At 36.1% G+C, this 22,757-nt stretch overlaps 1 protein-coding gene across 2 annotated transcripts in view; it reads right to left on the bottom strand.

The window, feature by feature from the left end:
- Positions 1-19,574, bottom strand: part of elavl3 (ELAV like neuron-specific RNA binding protein 3) — an 89,304-nt gene extending 69,730 nt beyond the window's left edge. For both annotated transcript variants that reach the window (XM_039772659.1, XM_039772660.1), the window contains exon 1: positions 19,511-19,574. The gene's annotated coding sequence lies outside the window, so the exon portion shown is untranslated. The remainder of the gene's footprint in view (positions 1-19,510) is intronic.
- Positions 19,575-22,757: the final 3,183 nt, after the last annotated feature.

Genomic DNA, 22,757 nt, shown 5'->3' with positions numbered 1-22,757 from the left:
GAAGATTGATTTATTTCTTTTGCCATTTCTAACAATATTTATTTTGATACGAAAAACACTACATAATATAGATAGATTGTTATAGCAGTCTCCAACTTTTATTTACATAGATAAGAGATTTTTTACATTGATCTTTTAAGAGTGCGAATGTAAAGCACATGGGTGCTTTGTGGACCAATTACTCTTTTTTAAAAGCCTTATTTCTTGACTGCTGCAGATTTTTTTTTTCATTCGTTTTTTCCCACTCTACAATCAAACTGGATTGGGATCTATTGAAATTTAATTTTATATTTAACTTATGGAAAGGATGGCATCATAGGACAGTTGTTAACACTGTTCAGATCTGATAACCTTGGTTTGAACCCTGTACCCAGCTGCCATTAGTGTATTGCATGTTATTCCTGTGTATACATGAGTTTTCTCCTGCATACTCTAGTATTCCTTCCACATCTTAAATACATACAGGTTAGATTAATTAATGGTTCTAAATTGGTCCAAAATAAGTGTGTGCATTTGTGTGCCCTTTATTTTTGTGGCATCTTATCAAAGGGTGGTTTTATTTAACAAAAATAAGTAACAGTGAACGATATTCACTGGGATTAGACCAAGAAAGAGAAACAATACCCTACTGACCCTCTGATCCTGTCTAAATTGACCCCTATCTAGAATGTGTGGCATGTCTAGACCATTACTCATCACGAATGCCATGCTTTTTGGCTCCATTTGCATTTCACACTTTTTAATGACAACTAGTCATTTATTTCTTCCTCCTGGTACAATGCTTGTCCTCCTGTGTCTTCATACTCCATGTTTGCCTAACAAATGAGTTGAAGGAGCTTTTAAGGCCTGGCACAGAATTTCTTTAAAGGACAACCCAGGATTAATTTCTGGAGTTAGCAATACCTTCCAGAAGCCCTACGGCCAATACAGGTTTCCCTGCCATGCTGAGTTTGTTTAAAGGGCTAGACAACTCTCGAGAAGCTTAGCCACCAAAGAATATAGCAGACGGTCTCACAGACTATGATGATTCGTCCTGCTGCCCTCTATTAGAATTAGGAACTTTTACTACACTTATCGCTTCCCTATGGCTTATGGTTTATCTCTGGTCCTATGTTAAGTCATGGTGCTTACAGTTCCAGATGAATCCTCTGCTACAATAAACAAAAATACTTGATCACACTAGACAAATGTTGGTTGCCTAATCACGCTCATGTTCTTTAACACAGAATGACTTTCTCTTGACTTGGAGCTTCTCAGTTTGTGACAATAAGAGAACAAACACGAAAAAAGATTATATTAGCAGTTTTATTATTATTTGAGGAATACATTGGCTACATTACATTATTGTTAGACATGTTACTTTAGCCTTTTTACTTTCTCGTATACATAGTATAGAGAAATTATAGGAATCACGCAAAAATTTCTCCTCGAGATTTTTATGAATCTTGACGTTTTAGACCTTATGAGTCTGAAAATACCATTTTTGAAATGATGTCTGTCTGTGTGTCCGTGTGTAAACACATTAACTTGAAAACGTTTTGACCTAGGTCAATGAGATTTTGTACACCTGCTTTATATCAAAAATAAGGAATCCTATCAACTTTTGGGCCACTTTGGTACTTTAACTGAATACTTTTGAGAATTTTCAAGTAAATTGTGGTTATAATTACAGATAGATGATTCAAATTTTGTATAGATATTTATAATGATAATAAAGAAAACCGGAATAACATTTGAGAAAAATTACTCAACCGGAAGTAGTATTTAATTTAAACAACAATCCAAATTTTTTTATATCATGGAAATATTAATCTATACATGATATTAAAAACTGTATTCAATATAACACATTCTTTCAATAACTATTATTAATTTTAATTTATACATCATCAGTATAATAACAATAACATGTAAACATTGAACATGCCATGTAAATATAAAGATGTAATGGGAACAATAAGCTGCTACGTCCCCGTCGTGTTCCTGATAATACATTTAATTCTATGATTTTTTTTTTATTTCTGCCATCATTATCATAATTAAATATAGCTAATGCAGTTTTACCTATAGCAATTTATTGCAACAAATATTATATAATACTAACACTTTGTTTTTGTTTTTAGGTGACTATAACCCTTTTTACTTTGCACTTAATCTAGGTAATGCATATATAGTCATGATTGTGTATCGATATTATCAATCAGTTATGATGAGAAACAAAGGCATACAGTGTGATATTTAAGAAATATTGCATAACTGGAAGTGGTTCTGATGACCTTTTCCTCTATCTCAGTATACAAGAAAGTCATAGGGGAGCACACTCCCAATTTGTTATAAAAGAAAATTATATGTATACATTGATACATTCTCAACTGGCTGAATCTAGTTCATGGTTATGGGAGGACAAAAATTAAACATGCTATAAAAATGCAGAAAGCACCCATTTAGTAACTCCAGAACAAGTCGGGAATGCTTTCTGGACCCTGGGTAATATATAGTGAAGGAAGCCCATATATTAGATTTAACTAAAATAATTATTTAAAAATATATAATACTATATATTTTTTAAATAATGATTAGACATAACATTCTCAAACTCATATGATCCGATTGATTGTCATCGAACAAAATAAAATACAGAGATCAGTTTATTTTCTGAAATTGCTTTATTAATATGTTATATTAATCTAATATAATACTGTAGTATACAACAGTTTCATTATGCTTATCCCGATGAAGGTTGCTGTGGCAACATATCAAGCTGGACAGACCAGGCCCCATTTTTTGGAAACTTTATTTTAGGTTCTCATGGAAAATTCATTAAGCATGTCCTTGGTCAGTCCCTAGGTCTACTCCAAGGCCCCCACCTTATTAATTAGAGTGAGTCAGTAAACTTGAGCAGCAGTCTAATTTCAGCCACTTGTACTCACCAACTCATTCATTCTGTTACTTCCCAGAATTAATGGGCATAGGGTTGGACAGGTATGTAGACTCATTTGTAAATTCATCTTAGGACTTGGGTCCTATTTCACCACTACAGTCTGGCAAAACTACTGACGTTGCTAAGAATCGCTAGTCAATCTCCTTATCACCTCAACCATCACTCTTGAGTAAGACCCCAAGGGACTTGAACTTCTTCCCTAAATTAACAGAACTTCCCTGGGAGAGGACCTTGACCTTAAATTTAGAGGTGTTATTCTAATTCCAACTGTTAACTGTTCCAGTCCACACTTGAGATCACATACTAAGTTTGAAGAGGTTAGGAAAACAAATTTATTTGCAAACAGCAGAGCTGTAGCCTTTAGTTTCCCAAAATTGGACACCCTGCCAATCCTGGCTGAACCTTCACATCCTATCTATGAAAATCATGAACAGAAGTGGAGAAAAGATGTGCCATTGACAAAACCAATCCCCACAATAAACAAATTAGAGTCCACACTAAATACGCAAATACAGCACTTACTATGCTAAAACATGGACCAATGGCATGCATTAACAGCCCCAGAACCTCATAATAATGAAGCACCATCTATGATATACTTCATGGTACACTGTTATAAGGCCTTTCCAAATTTACATAGCACATGTTGACAGACATTTTACATGACTTCTCAAATATATGTGCTACAATAAAGAGATGGTGCAATGCTCCATGCCCAATGTGTCAGCCCAAAATCTCCACTGCTTCATCTGAATCTCAAGCTGTGGGATCATGTGTCATATATATACTGTGTATGAGGATAACCTTTCGCCAGTCGCAAGTTACTTTCCATGACACTGAAGTGGTGTGTTAGTGAAAACATTCTCACAATATCTAATGCTCTCAGTACTTCAAGACAGATCTTTTCCACACTTGTAGCCTTGTCACTCCTGAGCTTTTTACTCACCTTAACAACCTCAGCCACAGACATATACTCAACCTAGCCAGTGCATCTGTCACTACCTCTTTCAAGGAAGGCATACCCACTTGATTTAGAGGTTCCTCAAAGTGTTCCTTTCACCAATCTAAAATATCACCAAATAAAATGTGTTTTGTTGGAATAGCAACAATAGCACCCAGACAAGTATCTGTGCAGACATGGAAAGAACATGCAAATACCACATAGACATTTAAAAAACATGGGATTCAAAGCCAAGACGCTGGACCATCTAACTGTTGCATCATTGTGTTGCAAAAAAAAGCATATGGAATCTTTTAATTGTTCTGTCTTGGGGGTATGCTGACCCTTAACTCCACATGTGTTAAACTTGGAGCAAGAAAGAACAGACCACCACCTCAAAAGTATTTGCCTCGAAATAAAACATTAATTTGTCTCACATCTCAGCAGCGCTAATCCAAAATGAAGTATATTCATCATAATTTTGAATAATGTCTTTTTGCAGCGTACTACTACGGTATGTGCTTTATAATAAAAACATAAATAATAGTCTGATATAGCAATGTATTACTGGAATAGCATTGGTTGTACCTCTGTTTTTATATTTAGTGCATTTAATGGTATGAGAAAAGTGCAAAAATATTTTGGGTTTTACATTAAGTGCATTTGTCCAAAGTAGAATATAATACACATTACCGTGCCCGGACCTTAGTCAGTTTCCCTTCTGGGGCACCTTCTGTGTAGTAGTTGAATGTCATCCCCATATTTGTATAAATCTTCCATTCCAGGTCTATTGATTTTAATCTTGGTGGAATAGCAATTTTAAGCAGTTCCATTGTATGAGTGGTGTCCACCATGAAACCCTCTAGCTCCCCCAGAAGGGTAGATTGCTATTTTGTACCCTTTGGTAAACTTAGTTTGCCCTCCATATTGGGAAGAAATTTGTACATGAAATAGATAGTAAGATGAAGAAACTTGGAATTTCCAGGACTTAAACGGCAGCATATAACACATTTAAGAAACAATATACTGTAAGGTATTTGCATATATTCACAGTGTATACTCATTTGACTATATATATGTAATATATATAGTACAGGTTACTTACTTACAGATGTAGTGTTACAGCACAGGGGTGGAATGCCTAGAGCGCCCCCTTTTGGGCCCTGGTGCTCCTGTATTCCTGGACTGACATAGAGGACACCGATTAAACCCAATGCATCGTGCTCCACAGTAGTATAAAGAAGCCCATGCACCACTATAAGGGTATCCGTGCCCTCTAGCGGGTTGCAGGGGACTCAACACAATGCAATGTCAATGAAGATTCCTTTAAAAAGTTCTTATTATAAAGCCTTGTGTTTACCCTATAAAACTCCAATGCAGGTATGGTTCTACAGGTAATGCATGCGCAGGGGCTTTTAAATAAATGTGTGCTATAACTAAAGCCACTATTGTTTTAAGATGAATGCTCAGTGGCTTTGCTAGGAAGCTGATTTTTGTGATGAGAGCCTCAAAGCCAATAAGAGAGAGTCAAGGGAGACAAGAAAGGACATCATCAGCAAAAGATAATTATGGTTGTAGGAAGACATTCCTAACTCATTGTAATGGCTGTTTACCTCAATGTTTTAGTCCTTTTACCCCCTACTTGTATGTGATATTTTATTCAGTGAGCATCCTTGTTTACAGTGTATTTCAATAGTAGTTACTCACTAATAAACCACATGGCCACAGAAGACTGTGTAGAAGTTTTGTTCTAAAGTGTTTGTCACCCACATGTCCTTAGCTATTCTGTCATTGAGCCTCCCACATTATGTACATTGCAATGAGGCACAGTTACATTGAACCTATTTATAAGTAATTAAGATGACTGTTCTCTGTAATTAGGGATAATATTACTGTGCTCATAAAGCATATATTTATTTGTTAGGAAATCACATATTTATGTTCATTCTTTTATATGTTAACCCCTAATATCATGTTGCTGCTTTTAAGAATCACACAATATCTAACAATATATTCCTAAGACCAGCTCAATAAGTTTGACAAAGTTACTTTATATATTATTATGTTTATGTTGCAGGGTCAAGAGGTTTTAATTGTTGTTCAGCCAAATTTTAGAATGGCCAAGATGCTTGATTTAAGTGACTTTTTAATGAGGTATGATTGATGTTGTCAAATGTGTTTGATCTAACTGCCATCCTGGGATATTATGCACTGTAGTGCCTAGGGTTAACAGAGAATGGGGTGATAAGCAACATGTATCAAATGAGCAGTGACTCTGAAGGCTAAAATGCCCTGTTAAGGATGAAGGTCAGTGGGGAATGTCCAAACTCATTCAAAAAAGACCAAAAATACTCAAATAACAGTTTCTTACATTAGTGGTATCAACATTTAATAAGAATCATCTCTTCTACATGTATACCAAACCAAAAACTCCTGCCTTTGTCTCATCTCCTGTGTCTCATACCATAATTCTCCAGCCTTTCTTCTTCCTACCAGTCACTTTCTGACTCCAAGCTTCCCTGCATTCTGACCAGAAGGTGTGAGCTGTTTTGGAGAATAGGTGGTGAGACCTTAGGGTCCCAATTTGGAAAGGCAAAGTTGATAAACAGGACATCTACAACTATTACTTTCCTGGCAGTACTTGGCAAAGTGTTTACTTCCGGCAAGGGTATGTGATTGTCTTTTTAAAAGCACAGACGTTTTACTCCCAGAACGTCAATGGTTCACTAAATTTTGGTGCTTTGTGTCCTTGTTGAATGACATCACAAGATTAGACAAAATTGCTTGCACTCTCTGTTGTAGAAATCCTTACCAGGGTTACCTGCAGTCCTGAGTCTCAGCTGACATTTGTAAAGCCAGGCTTCAGCCAGACCCAGTAAGCCTGTCCAGCACAACATGCAGGAGAGGCCCATGCATATTGCATTGAACTACTTTAATACCACATGTCCAAGTTTGGTCTCCAGCTAGATAACCTGTTTTACACCATGGCTCTTATCATAATTCTATACCCTTACTGTAAATACATCTCCACCACCCCAGTAAAGGCATTTTTATTTGAATGGGCTAAGGCTGGTGTCTGTTGAACAGATTAAGCAAAAGACTTAATTATACTGAGTTGAGATTTTTCATTCTCATTTGGCATTTTAATTGGAGCACACGATGTGTCAACTTTATTAGGTCCAGTACTGGGTACAGCTCTTCTCTTGACTCGAACAGTCTGAATTCTTTGAAGCTTGGATTCAGTTGAAAACTTTCCCTAAGGATTTTGTCAGTGTCTTGATAGCAACAAGTAGTTCTTGCAAATTTTTTTTGCTGCAAAGCTCATTTTCCATTTCCATTGGCACTCTGTTGGGTTCAGATTTGGAAATCATGCTAGACAATTGGAGTAAAATGAACTGCAATATTTTTTTGAAAAAAGGGTAGACAGTGAATATAAAAGGCACATAGTCTACACTATTGCTTTGATATGCTTGGTATTCAAGTGATGCTCAATTGGTATTAAGAGATTGAATGTACAGTATGTTACAAAATTATCCTCCACACTTTGAATCTACCATCTGTACCACTGAGTCAAGGCAGGATGAATCCATGCATAAATGCCATTTAGGCCAAAGTCTAACCTTACTATCTGTATATTGCAGTAGACATTAAGATTCTGTTGTGAATTTACATGTTAGATGAAAATTTTGCACATTTATTTTCATATTCTTTATATTGTTATTCTGGCAATCCCACTTTTTTCTGATATTTGGACGGTTACTGTCATTTAGGGACATGGTCATCACCATACTGTTTATAAATGCTATGCCTGTTGTCACTGAAGTCCCTTGACAAATTATGTTGTTATGTCCTGCTTATAAAAAAAACTAGCAAGAATTCAGTGGTGGTCACTAAATAAATTCATGCCACCACTCGATCATATGTTCATTCTGTATATTTTGAATTGCAGCCACATGTTTGGTTGATTAGAGGAGCAGGATATTTTTGTTGTCAATGAACAAGGTTAGGAAAAAGATGGCCACTGAACGAGTGCATTGTATAGAATATTTTATGCAGTGTCTACATATTCCAAGGTACTTGACAAACTTAAATTTTCAGAAGTATTGTTTTAAATTAATTAATTTATTTTTATGGTTTAATTCCTGTCATGTGCCTTATTCAGGCTCGCATGCTAAGTTTGTTCTGTCAACTGATGAGGCTATTTGTGCTTTACAGGCCAAAACCTTAGCTTCTAAGCAGTAATGCCTGAAACACCCTCATCGTTTTATGATTTCTTGCATTCCTTACCTTTGTATTATTATTTTTTTTTTTTTTGTTATTTAAGTTCATGTTTGCAGACACAGTCTTTTTTATTTAATCTATAATTTTAACTCAGCCTGAGGACAGGTAATGTGTCAAGTGGCCTATTTTTTCATATCTTTTGAAGCTCCGCTGTCCATTCTTTTGGTGTGCATATATGCGACTAGCTCTTGAGAATGACCACAGTGTTTTCTGGAGATCAGGTAGCCTCTCCCCTCCAGATCAGCAGCTAGGTTCTGGAATTCTTAATCACATTGCCAACATTATAGCTGCTCCTTAAACGGAGTGCTTTATAGGTGGTCACATTTGGACACCTCTGTTCCGTACACCCTTCTTTCTGACTTTTCAGTTTGTGATAAGTATTAAGTATGTTTTCAGAGTCTAAATTTCAAGTGCAAGCAGCAAACAATTACAAGCAAAGTTTCTTCTCCTCATTGCACAGAATGAGATTCTTAATCAAAGAAATTTATGATAGAAAGTAGCTATAAATTCATATAAAAATAGCATATTAATGTATTAGGCTTCTCGAACATTACTGTAAAAATTAATGGAAATATATCTTAGTCAACATTTCACGTAGTGTATTATTGGAAAAGGTACAGTGGTTATGGTTGCTATCAGTATGAAGTTTGCCCAATGTTTCAATTTCCACACTGGGCTTTTTGTCACCTATTAAGTCATCCATGTCTTAGTAGAGAAGAACTATTCCCTATCCCTGCAGCACTTTGTGCAAGGCAGGAGCAAACCATAGACAGAGTGCCAATGCATTGCTGGGTACACTAACATAGAAATTCACATTTACTTATAAAGGAACATTTTACAGTCACCAGTTACCCTAACTGGCATGTTCCAGCTACTCCATTTTCTTACAGCATCACAAACATGTGCATTTTATGTTAATTGGTGTTTGTAAACTGACCTAACATGAGTGGGTATGCCTGAGTGTGCATTATCAAAGACAGATGTAGTTGATTTCTGCCTTATGTCCAACTTTTTCAGACACAGTGGAAAAATGTGTCTCTTTTGGGCATATATTCCTTATTTCCCAGGATTTTTACAATATACCAGCCCCAGTTAATGTGTTCAATTGTATCTTCAAAAGTCCTTATTTATCCTTTATTATGTATAATAGATATTGCTGATTTCTTACTGAAGTAAATTATACAGACATAACACCAACAACGGCTTGAGAGCTAATCACCCGTGCATTACATTTAATCAGCAGTCACATTCGTTATGTTTAAAACTGATGGATCTGACCAATCAGATGTCTTAAGATCTCGCCTGTCAGCCTGCCCATTAGCAAGCACAAGACAGCTTCAAATGAAACATAGCTTACGGATACAGCAGTCAGTGTCACTGCCAGTAATATTGCTAAATATTTTTGATATTTTTGAACACAAAAAGAGACTGCATTTTGCAGTTTGCGTGCTTTACCTTTTTGTAGTCATTGCTTTTTGTGGATAAGGAGTTGTCTAAAGCACATTAATAACATAGCCAGTATGGCCTCAGTGGCTATGTAGAGCCTCTTTCTAGTTCTTGGAGGTAAGCACTTTGAGCTACTGTTTGTAAGAATATGTGCTATATAAATAAATATTGTTGTTGTTGTTGGCTGTTGTAGGTATAGCTGATTCAATGCTGCACAGCAAGAGGGCAGAAGGTATTCCACAGTACACAACAGCAAGAGAATTGTTGTCATGAGCCTGAACTATGAGACTCACTTGATCATGACATAGGGGTCATCACAGCGTTCAGTAGTGAACCCTTTAATCTCCACTCATTATTGCATCTATTTGTAGGCAGCAATATTATATATTGAGTATTGATCTGAAATCAATATTAAATACTGTACATCATGTGGTCTGGGTATATACTTTGCTCACATATGCATAATTTTATAAAAAAATATTTTCCTTTTATATACAATATATAGTTTCAGTTTGTTATTACTTATTGTTTTGTTACATTGGTCTGTTTTACTTTTATTACACATGGTTGCTATTTTGTGTTTCACTATTATGCTTTATTTTTTTGGACTCTTGTCAAGAGAAACACTGAGAAAGTTCTTAGCTTTCAAAGATTTCTAGCCGAAGTGGACAAACTTTTATTTAAACACTGATTGATTTATTATGTTAAAATTACTAAAACTATGTTATTTTAATATTATAAAATGTATTACCACACCCAGACACCACAAATACTGACCTGCTCAACCCTGAGAATTTTTAACTGTGACCCCCATAACTTCAAACCTACCAAACTCCTGCACACTCTTAACAACACCTAGAAAAGATAACACATGAAAGTAGAGAGAAAGAGAGTTGTGCTCATTTTGCCAAATTTTCCAGTGAGGTTATCCTGGCAATGTACATTGAAAGATTCTTTAATACAATCTAAGTATAATTTTTTTTGTGTTATGACTGATTTTTTTTTGTTTTTATTTTCCCACTATTGTGGTTTCAAGGTGGTCTTTTTAGAGGAGCTACCTTCCCACAGCGCATTTTCCAATATCAAACCTGGTCCATTCATGAAACTAATGCTTCCTGCTGTGCACATCATTATACAAAATGCCTATTTATTTTTCTATTAGGATCCGTGTGCTTTGCTGCTGTGCAGAGTTTGTGTTCCCCTACATTCTATAACTCGTTTTAGTATTGCAGAAACTGCCTGTGTGATATTGCCCTACTCAGTATGTGCCCCTGTTACTGCTCGTTGTGTTACCTGAAGGCTAGCTATTGAAGATAATTAAAGCTAACCATTTTGGCACACATTTCTTTATTCCTTTAAGTCTTGTAAACGTATGGCAAACTTTAACTACTTGTTTCAATTGTTAATGACAAATGATGATCTTTCCTGGTCTCAGAATTATGGGTTGTCCATCTAAATTTTACCCAGGACCCCCCCCCACTTTGCAGATTCTATCCTGGCCCCTGAACACATGTCTTAAGTGTGAGCTCAGGATGCCTAGAAACCTTCAATGGGACAAGAGAGAAAAAACTTGCTTGAAGTTGTTTTTTAGTGTGAATATAGAGAGCGAAATTGGAACATGGAAATCTTCCTGTCTTTTTGGGTTTAAGCAGTAGGTTTCAGAAATGTCACCACTGGGATAACTCCTATTTAGTATCTAAGTATTTGTAGCAATGTTATTTTTTTTATTTACTCTGCCTATTACTGTGAAGCTGAATTCTGAACGCATCATTACTAGGGAATGTCAGCATGGACTTCACAGTCGCAAGATGTGCAGGGGATCTACAGGTTCAGGCATTAACCTTGTATACATACAAACCCTAAATGGTCTACTTCAGTCCAACCATCTCAATTTCCCCCAGTATTTTGGTAACCCTATGAAAAGCCTTGTTCTGAACGTAGATTGATGGATATGTTATTTATAGACAATAAAGCCTGCTAAATAAATATCTGAACACTTGGTTACTAATTCATTCCCCATTATGGACTCAGGGTCACCCTAGCTTTAGTTTTGTAACTATAAGGTGCCTTGAAATGGTGTACACCATGGAAAAGTAATCTACAAAATTAATTTTGAATGTTTTGTTGAACACTAACATGAATGGTTATTCATTTTGAGAAGCCTGTTGAGTGCAAGCTGCCAGTTTGTAACCAGTACATCTTCATGGCACAACACAAAGGTATTGAACATGAATTCTCCCTCTGGTTACTACTCTAGTGACTTTGAGTTTTATGATTTTTCTTATTTTGTAAAACACTTTGTGTAATTAGGTAATGATCCCAGAAATAATGATCTCAAGGGTACTTCCTTCTTTTTTCACTCATAATTTAAACTTTATTATCAAACCAACAAAAATACAGAGCTGACCAATGGCAAAGTGCCAGTGACTTTTTATTACAAATTCTCTTATCCACTGCAATCCGACACTCAAATCCATTAGATACAAAAATGTATTATCGTCTGTTCTGTAAATTGACTCGGCAATCCATAATGTGTGGCAGCCCATTATTGTCTCCCCTGGAGTCTGACACTGCAATGCATGGCTTCCTCAGATGGACTATCTCCTATACTGTAATTTGACCCCATAATCCATAAAGTATGGAGCCTTAATACCATTGACACTGTAAAGAATAAGATCTCAAGATGAAAGACCTTTCTTATGGTGCTTAGATGCAAGGATTACACCAGAAATGTAGACATAGTAAAATGTATTACTTCTGGAATGTAAATTAGAAGAAAGTTTTTAAAGGAAAGAGAAAGAGATTTTTTGTAGTTTGAAACTGTGATCTATAAATGAATAAAAGTCTAGTCTAGCATGGCTAGGGCATTGATCAGTAAAGAACATGGTTCACTCTCCATCACTGACTGACTGGTATGCACTGACAGGTGACGTGACTCACGCAGTCACAGTACACAAATTAAGCAGACTCAGTACCCAACATTAATTCAAAGTGTGCCTTTGAGTCATTTTACCATTGAGAGCTCACACTGCTGATATAGAGAAACAAATACATCATAGTAGTAATGCATTTTGCCTTTATTATAAAAAGGCACAATAATAAAATTTCAAGACAGCAAATTGAGACCCTGCAACTAACTCTCTATGTGACCTTAAATGAGTTGCAAGTTTATGTTTACATGCAGAAGTGTAGAAACGGGTATACTATCAGCAGCTTTGTATGTTGAAAAGAAAGATATTTCCAAATTTCAGACTTGGTCCCCACCGCAAGGACACTGTGTGATCCTGTGTCACTTCCCTTTTCAGTTTTCATATTGTTGAAATGTGAAAAACAGTTATGATTTATCAGGCACAAGTTACCATTACTGCTTTACGGAATCATTGTCCTGTGTTCTAACCCCATGTCTAGTCATTGCACATTCTCCACTTGTCGGTTTAGAATTTCCTCATATCCTTAAGGCCATACTGGTTAGGTTAACTAGTGATTACAAACTGATCTCTGTGTGCTGCCTTGATACACTGTGGATCCACATGGCCCTGTATTGGGTTAAGTAGGTTTGAGAATGAAATGTATGTATTACAATGTGCAAGTAAAGCACTTTCATTATAGAACGGCAATGCACGGAATTACAAGACTTCAGGCTTAGTCCCCATCATGAATGCATCATGGGCTCCTGAATCACCTTACAGTGCTCAAATGTACGATATATTATAAAAATATACATAGAAAACTGGATAAGGTTACAGATTATACCAAACTAAGTGAAACGGGAAATAATTTGCAATGAGCAGAATAATTTCGGAAGGAACTGGGCAGCATACAGGCTTGGAAAGATTTGTGGCAGATTAAATTGATTTTAAATAGATGTAATGTACTACACATATTAAGTAAAAATGTTACATGTAAATGCACAATGGAAGGGTTAAAAGTTGAAGTACACTTTATGGGAGGGACCTATGAGCTATAGTGGACTAATGACTATCTAATTTCAAGCAGTATACATAAGATATTAAGAAGGCTAACAGGATGCCAAGTTACTGAGTGCCTCTGATGTGTAGAGTACAAGTCAAGGGTGTTTATGCTTAAGATGTACAACATACTAGTGAGGCCTCATGTTGAAGTACTGGGTGCAGTTTTATTCTCCATATTACAAAAAAGATGTGTCAGTGCTACAGGAAGTCCAGAGAGGAGCTACTAGGCTGATTCAGACCTGAGAGTATAAACTACAGTATGAAAAAATATTGAAGGATCTGAACATTTTAATTTTAAACAAAATGTAATTGAGAAGTAACAAGATTGAAGGTTTTAAATTATGAAGTGAACTAAAACAGTGGTTTCCAGCTTCATCAAGAACACAGGCAGACAGACGGTAGCTTGTTAAGGGCAAATTTCGCACTAATCTTAGAAAACCTTTTTTTATCTATGTCTTTGGTAAGTGTCAAAACTCTAGTCATTGCTATTTCTGTGAAATTAGCTGAGCAGAACTGGTAAAGTTCTAGTTGCTAGAAGGGCAAAATATAATGAAATCAACAAAAGAGAGTTAAGCATTTAAATCTATAGCAAAAATAGAAATATTTATAAATGCATTATAAATGTAAAAATCATGCTGCTGTGCTTTTCTGAATGTAGAATAAGAGAAGAGAAAAAAATACCAGCTAATGAAATGAGATCAGTGTTATCAATTGTTGTTGTAAATAATTATGAATCTGGCTGGAACAAAAGACTGCAGCCACAGTGGGCTCCCAGGACTGAGTTTGAAAACCCCTGTTTTAGCAGGTAGGCTATGGGGTTTAGAATAGAGAGGTGCTATATAAAATTAAAAATGACAGGTTCAGTTCTTATCACTATATCACTGCGTGACCCAGATTATGTCACTGTACCAGTTTAAAAAAATCAATTAAAAGCAATGGAAAACATATGAGTTCTTAGCCTTTCATAAGATATAGCTATAGTAGATAAAGGTGCTATATAAACCAATAGATGCCAGGTTTTGTTACATTAAGGACTCAGTGAGTGAGACTGAGCTAATGGCAGTGCTGGCATACTGATATGTGGAAAATGTTATAGTAGTAAATCACTTTGGGATAGGAACATGCTATCTTTTTAAAGTCAATATATATAATATTGCCAGTAATTTATCATGTCTCTCTCAATAAACCACTTAACCTGCTCCCTTGAAGAAAAGAGCAACACAAGATTTCTAGTAAAAACCCCACAAGTAACTTACTATGAGACCCTAGACAAGCCATTTGACCTGAAACTAATTCCATTAGTGGAATATGGTAATTTTTATCTTGTATCAACAAATGTACTTGTGATGGTGTTCACCATGAAAAGGCATTATAAAAAAAAAATAAGAAAACTGCTGCCATGTTCCCAACACTGACTCCTGGTGTGAATGCAAGGGGATTATTTCACCTTCATATGTTGAAGATATTGACAATCAACTGTATTGTTTCTGTAAAACAGTTTGTTAATGTGTTTATTATATAAATGAGTTGCATAAAATCTTATGGCTCAGTCTACACTATTGACCCAGTTTCAGTGCTTGCAATATAGAAATGGCGTGGCAATTATACCTATAAAGCATGTTAGAATGGTATTAACTACAGAAGGTTGCTACATAAAAGAATTAGTTTTTTGCCCCTTACTCTACTTTGGCAGTGTAAACTATTCATGAGGTGTGCAAATCATTTTGCCTGAAAGTATTCTGCCTTTTCAAATATGATTTGATAAAATATAGTTTAGCGCCTGTGATTTAATGTGTAGTGCATAAATTATTGGATGGCATGGTGGCTCAGCATTTAGCAATGTAGCCCCAGGGCTTCAGAGTCTTGAATTCATTTGATGCTCTTTCTTTGTGGAGTATGCATGTTATGCTTTGGTATGTTTTGTTCCATGTTGTATCCTATGGTTAGATTAATTTCCAATTATAATTTGGCTCAGTTAAAGTGAGTATAGGTGAATGTATGAGTCTTCTCTAAGATGGTCCAATGCCCCATCTGATCTATTGCCTTGTGGAGTTTGTATGTTCTCTTTTTACCTCTGTGAATTTTCCCCTGATCATTCCAGTTTTCCTGAAGCATCTTAAAAGCCTTGCAGGTTAACTTAATTGACAACTGTAATTTGGCTCAGGATGAGTAAGTGCAGTTTACAAAGGAGTGGTGCCTCATCCAGGGAGGTGCATTTTATTACTGGATGTGCCCTGTGATGGACTGTCAAGAAAATCAAACATTACTTTATATAGTGCTCACTAAAATGAGCAAAGTGCTCCCTTTTGTAAATGCTCATTAGTGTACGCTGCAAAGGAATCTTGTCCTCACCAGAACTGTTTTCCCCTTGGCGCTTTATTCTTTTCGGATGAACTTTGACTTCTCTGGCACTGTAATTGGATTAAGTGGGCTCAGTAAATGATGGAATGATGTTAATTTATCAGTTTCCCTAAGATGGTCTTCTTCATTTGTACGCAGAACTCTGTTAGTGGCCATGACCAGCTTCTGTGCTGATGCCTGAATGTATTCAAGATTAAGAATGAGGCCAGGTCCTGCACCATGGTATTTAGTGTGAGTGTTGGCCTGTGAGCTGCAAACGTCTAGTTACCTTCATCCACACACCGCCAGTTTAACAGGTGATATTCAAATGAGTGTTAACAAACCCTGGCACTAAAAGTATTTAGCATAAAAATGAATTTACATATAGGTATTTTACAAATTTTATGGATGAAATCAATTATTCCAATAAAAATCCATCCACTAATTTTGCACTCCTGTTTGTGTCATATCAGGACTGTGAGATGCAGCACTCTATCATAATATAAAATTGTCATGAGCAGACATGGGGAGAACCTGCAAACTTCTCACAGGCAACAATCTAGCAGATGATTAAACCCACAGATACTTTAATAAAACACAAATTTCAATATTTTCAGAGTTAAATATTACATAGTTTGTCTGTTGTATTTCAGTATCTATATCTATCTTAGTTGGGCTTCTGCCTGCCAAGATAGAATATGGCATGAATTGATGGATTGTGATGTAAAGCATCAACTAAGCCAAATTTTAGCAAATCAAGATGAAATGATTAATTGTCATTAAATAATAAAGCATTAAAATTAACTTAATTTTGTGTTGCTTTGCATTGAAGTTCCCATTGTGACAAGCACTAGTGTTACTGTAAAACCTTGGGACTGGTGATCTTATGTACACATTTCATTCAGTGCTGCCAAGTTAGCATTAAGTGTTTGCTCAGAAGGTAACATATCACATGAACTGATTTACTTTTGATAATACCTTTCACAGTAAGTACTATTAAAATGGAGGCAGTGCTAATCCAGAGAATATAGCAATTGAAGCAGTAATAGTAACTCTAATATTGTAGTATTTTTCCATGTTCAGAGTATTATGCAATTCTTACTTGCATGTCCAACCAATATGCAACATGTTGCTGTTCACCAACACCATAATGAAAAATAAGGTATTGTAACATACACTACATTTCAGATAAACTGACGAAGCAGATAAATAGATATGAAATGCATTACACAATATAGTGAGATAGATATGAAGGGCACAATATGTTACAGATAGATAGGAATTGTTATTCTTATAATATTTTAACATAACAGAACATTCTCAAACCCACAATTCAGGGTTGGAGATTTCTAAGCAATATTGGATGATTTCATATAGTGTCTTTCCATAGTAAATTCTGCATGAAGCAGCTTTACATTCAGTATGTAGAATAAAAAAAAATCTTTTCCATATTTTACCAATACAGTATGGGTAATGGCAGATCACAGGAAGTAATCCACTCAGGTCACTTGGTACAGTGGTGAGGGTTGATCCTTGTGATCTTATGTGGTATCCTTTATACCTAACTATAGAAGCTCAAAACATTACAATTTGGAGAAATATTATTCTGTAGAATGGCATTCCATTTGGAGTTGGTTTATGCCTTGCTCCCAATGAAGGGCATGGAAGATCAGTGCAATATCAGTACTTTTTAATAAGCAAAGGATTTGGCAAAAGCGTGCCTAGGAATACCCTGTATGAGCTAAAGGTACATGCAGTCCAGCAGAAGTGCCCAGAGCACAGATGAAAGCAAAACTACACCTTTGTGAAAAATGAGTGAGTGAGAAGTGGTTTCAGAACAAGGGTCTCAGTATCAAGAGAAAGTGGGCAGAAGACTAAATTTATCTGTATGCACCTTGCATAAAAGCAAGATACCTTTGCTGTTCAGACGAATTTCAAATTGAGCCCGCTTATTGAATTATAATTATACTATATGCTAAATGTGTGCTCAAAGCTATATGATAGATAGATCTATAGATAGGAAAGGTGCTCCATAACACTTATAAAGTCACTATATAACAGATTGATAATGAAAGACATGATGTTAGATGCAGTATATATGCAAGACACTATCTAAATAAAATATGCAAACAAACGGGTGGATACTAAAGGCACCATGTATTAGATAAGGTATTAATCATATCCAAAATTTTCAGTTTTAAAATAGCCTTCACAAATTAACAGCAGTGTGCTGCCAAAGTTTCATATTTTAATTTGTGTAAAGGACCAAATTTATTCTATTAGGTTTGGTATAGAATCCCCATAACATATTTTGCTAAATTATTCCATAGGATTTGAGGAAAAGATTTGAGGAACTTTATTCCTACATCAAAATCTAAATCTCTCAAGGATAATGGGGTACAGAGTAAAAATTGATTAGAATGATTGATTGATTGATTAATCATGTAATTCATTCATGAATAAAGATCTTATGATGGTGAATACAATGCAACATTTGCTTGATTGATTGGTTGATTAATCGTTTAAGGATTCATTAATCATGCATATTTTCAGAAATGAAATTAGTAAGGAGATTACATTAATGAACTAATTCATTCATTCATTCATTCACAAATTAATTAAATCATTCAGTAAGAAATTAACTACTGTTAGAAAATAGAGTACATGTAAGGTATTTAAAAGGGAAGAACTTTGAAATAATGACCGTAAATACCATTCATTCATTCATTCTTTTAATCACTCATTAACTTATTCATTCATTCACAATGAAAGAAAGATCATTCACTTAATGGCTGCATAGCAATATCACCATTCAATAATTTGCTCAGTTATTCAGTAAGATGGAAAGAAAGATTTAATGACAACCAAAACAGTTCAGCTATTGTTTAATTGATTGATTAATTTGCTCACAAAATAAGAAATGAAATAATTATAGTCCATGCAATTCATTTATTCATTAAAAAAGATGTCTTAGCTAATGGCAGCAGTTACAGTAAAGCCATTCATTCATTCATTTGCTGGTTCCTGGGATGGGAAAGACTGGTGCTATACATTAGAGCAGGCAGGTGGTGGTGTCTGTTTATATTGGTTTCGTTTACAATTTAAGGTTGCACTCCTTTGGGTGGTCATTTTTTAAAATTCAGATTCCAGCCATTAGAAGGGCAGAGCTCTTAAAATTTAACTGTGCTTAAGACAGAAAGGAGGCCATTGACGGACATCTCCAGGCTGGCCTTGTTTGTCGGCTGTGATAGGCGTTTCTATTGCCACTCAACAACACAGCCAAGAATGCTATGGGACTGAAGGTAGATAACAACTGATAGGTGGAATCACTGCAATACTAATTCACGATGCCAGCTTTAAAATATTTTTACCCTCCACATTTGAATAACTCATAATATACTTTTGGTAGCTTGTGCTTGGTTGTCCTGTTCTCTTCATGCACTTTTGTTTTTTAAGTTCAGATCAAATTGGCAGCTAATTACATAAATAAAAATGAACACGCCCAATGTAAGGAATGTTCAAAGAGGTTACACAAAATGGCTAAAGCGTGAGAGCACAGCAGATATACTGAAGAAAAAAGATTGTCCCTACCTCATGGGAAGGCAGGTGAAATGGCTCCAGCCCTTTGAATCCTCTGCTCCTCTGCAGCGCGGAGGCCGCCATGTCTTAAGAGAGGACGAGACTCTGTTGTCACGTCCCTGGAGGGGAGGAAGGGGGGGTGGCGTCAAGGAGATTCACTGAAGAGTGAGTGAGTGAGTGAGGGAGGGAGAAAGGGAGGGAGAGATGCAGGGACAGAAAGCATCACTTATGTGCTCTCAATGCAGTAGGATTGTGTAGCCTTGCCTGTATTCTGTGCATTACTTGTACTGCACTAGGAGACATTTGTCTAATCTAGAAATCCATTTCTCTAATTCATTCACTCCGGCTTGTAAACCTTGAAATCTGCCACACAGCCCTTAGTGGCCTGAAATTCCCTACTCCCAGATGTAAAACCCTAACTCAAGAAAGTTGAGGTGTCCCAACCTTTAACAGATACCAGAATTCTCATGCATGGGAGGCAATGGTGAGTTTCTCATTTCAAAATACCAGGAGACCTATAATGTCTTTGTTGAGTGTCTTTTGGAATGGCATGGTGACACAGTGGTTAGCACTGCAGCTTTTGTGATCTAGTGTCTTAAGTGTTAAATTCTGCACACTGTCATTGTTCATATGGTGTTTTCAAGTACTTCCTTTAAATATGTGGGTTTTCTTTCAGGGACTCTGGTTTTCCTACCACATTCCCAAGGATAGGTATGTTAGTTTAATTAGTTTCAAATCTAGCCTTGTTTGAAGCTATGCCTGAATGGGTCCTGCGATGGACATATATTTTGTTTTTCACCCACGGTTGCCCACATAGGCTCTGGACACTCCATGACCTTGAATTGGATCAAGAAGGTGTTAAAAGGTTCTGTTATGTTATTATTGTGTCAAAAGATATAAAAAGGGCTTCTCATAAAGCGAAAATTGAAAATAGGAGTCGGAGATGTCAGGTTAGTCCAAAGAGTAGCCAAAATCAGTAGCAGGTTAGTACCGAAAAGACAGCAATCGAAAACGACAAAGCCAAAACATTATCTATGAATAGCCAAGAGTTTCACATGAGTTTGTCTCTGGGTTGGGGGCCTTTTCTTTCTATTTAGTCCTCTAAACAGTATTTTGATGTTGAATATATTTTGTTTTCTCTTTTGTAATTTAATACAATTTTGTTTTGCGTTTTGCAAATAGTCTTTTGTTTATTAATTCTTTTATGTTATTTTGTGAATTATCTTTATGTTACTATTACTATGTTAGTGATGTATGTGTGTCTTACTTTCCTTTCACTTTGTATATTGAACCTAAAGGGGCATGGACTGCCTCCAGCTAAATTAAAGTGACTAACAGGCTGTAAGATGGAGGCTGAGGTTTTTGTGAAAACATCTGCCATTTAGCTCTCTTTGTGTGTTTTGAATTCCTAAATGTTGTCTTTTGTTCGTTTTTTCTCTTTTTGATCTTTGGCTTATAGTCTTTCCCTTTGTTTTCAGATTAAGTACTCTGGATCTTGGACTAGATATTAGTTGCTTTTGGTTTGCCTTTTAGGTATCCCTCATGATCCCACATTGTGTTTTTGGAATTTTATAAAATAAATCACTACATATAAAGTGTCATAGATTTTAGTATTGTGTGCCAGAGCTTTCTACGAGTCGCAACTCCTTATAATGATTATTCATTTTTGTTACATTTTTTCTTGAACTTAAAATTCTTTATTTTTGTGGCTTTATTATGTTTGAGATATGTAGAATTCAGTTTTACATTCAATTTGCATTTTCTGTAAAAGTAATCATTAGCTATAATATATATTGCTAACATATCTTTACAGTTTAGGGCCAGGGTTAATTTTGATTTTAATCTGCCTTCTGTCAACGAATCCTGTATTTTCTTTTTTTTTGCTACAAAAACAAAGACATTTTGGTGTCGATGCTCCTTCTGGCTCTGACATCTGCCCTACTTTGACTGGTCTTTAGCCTAGCCCTTTAGTTCTCATCTTCCCATCAGTATTTTGTTCTTGCTTACAGTAATTTTTGGGCCTCTTTGTTGTCCCCTTACCAATTCTCCTTTGAATCTTTTTCAGCCTTGACTGTGTTTTGGAGCCCTAAGCAGCATACCCATTTTGGGGCATCCATTTTCTTTCTCCCACTTCTCTGTTTAATGAATCAAATATGATTAAAGCATATAGTATGGAGAACTGATCAACAGCATATACATAAGGGTGTTCACTGGAATCTTATGCTACATACTGAATGTTTCCCTATAACACAGCATGACATAACATTCATAATGCCAGAAAACATAACATCAGCATAGATGACCTCTATACAAATCAACACTAGATGACACTTCTAGCACTGTAAAAATATCCTTATATATTGTACACTCCCACTTGGGAAACAGGTTTAATTTCTAATTGTAGAACCAAACAGTTTCCTAGTGCCTGGAGAGGCTTTGTCTTAAAATTGAAACGTCAAGGTGCTTTATTGCAGTTGTGACCCTGGCTATCTGGAGGCCAAACTGCACTGCTGTCTCTTGTTTGCCTCCTGCAGGCATCATGATTTATTATGAAGCTGACACAAGGTTGCATTACTATCAATGGTTAAGCAGCAGAAGAAGTGTGAAAACCTATAATCCCTAGGCACACAATGCATGAGCCAAGCCTTTATAGCTTTGTGTGAGTTTATCAGTCCATCTTGCAACTTTTCAGGTCAAGCCAATCACATCTCCAGAGTCACAGGTCATGCAAAACATGTCATTGTCATGTGAGTGCCCGAATTCAAAATCAAAATTGCAGGCTGTTCTTAAACTCCCTGGGGAGGGGGCTTCTGAAACTGGAAATCCCACTAAACACTGACTTCTTAAAAAATACAAAAAAGGCTCTCAATTTTATCCAGGCCAGATGGGTGGCCTTGTCTGCCAATAACTTGTCCCCAGCGGAGAAGCTAAAAATTGTTCTAGTAAAAAATGACACATTCGATGAAATTAGCACGTAATGGGGAGAACTTTGCAAAGCGCTATATTCACACAGTCTTTCTGCTTTCCAATGTCAGGCTCAGCGGAGGATGTGATTTGAAATAGGCACAACCTGGGAATATTTTATTTTCGTAATAGCCTTATGTAAGTGAAGACTCCATTAGGACAGCTAAATAATTTATTAACATTGGTGGATTAATCATTAACAAGAGCTGGTAGCCTGACCCACAGCTAGTCTGACTCAGGCCTCTGTGGAGCCAAGTCCTCATAAGGCCAGGAACTTCACAAAAGTAACATAAAT

Source organism: Polypterus senegalus, chromosome 12 (genome assembly GCF_016835505.1).
Source record: "Polypterus senegalus isolate Bchr_013 chromosome 12, ASM1683550v1, whole genome shotgun sequence".
Taxonomy (NCBI): Eukaryota; Metazoa; Chordata; class Cladistia; order Polypteriformes; family Polypteridae; genus Polypterus; species Polypterus senegalus.
This window is presented reverse-complemented; position numbering and strand designations above follow the sequence as displayed.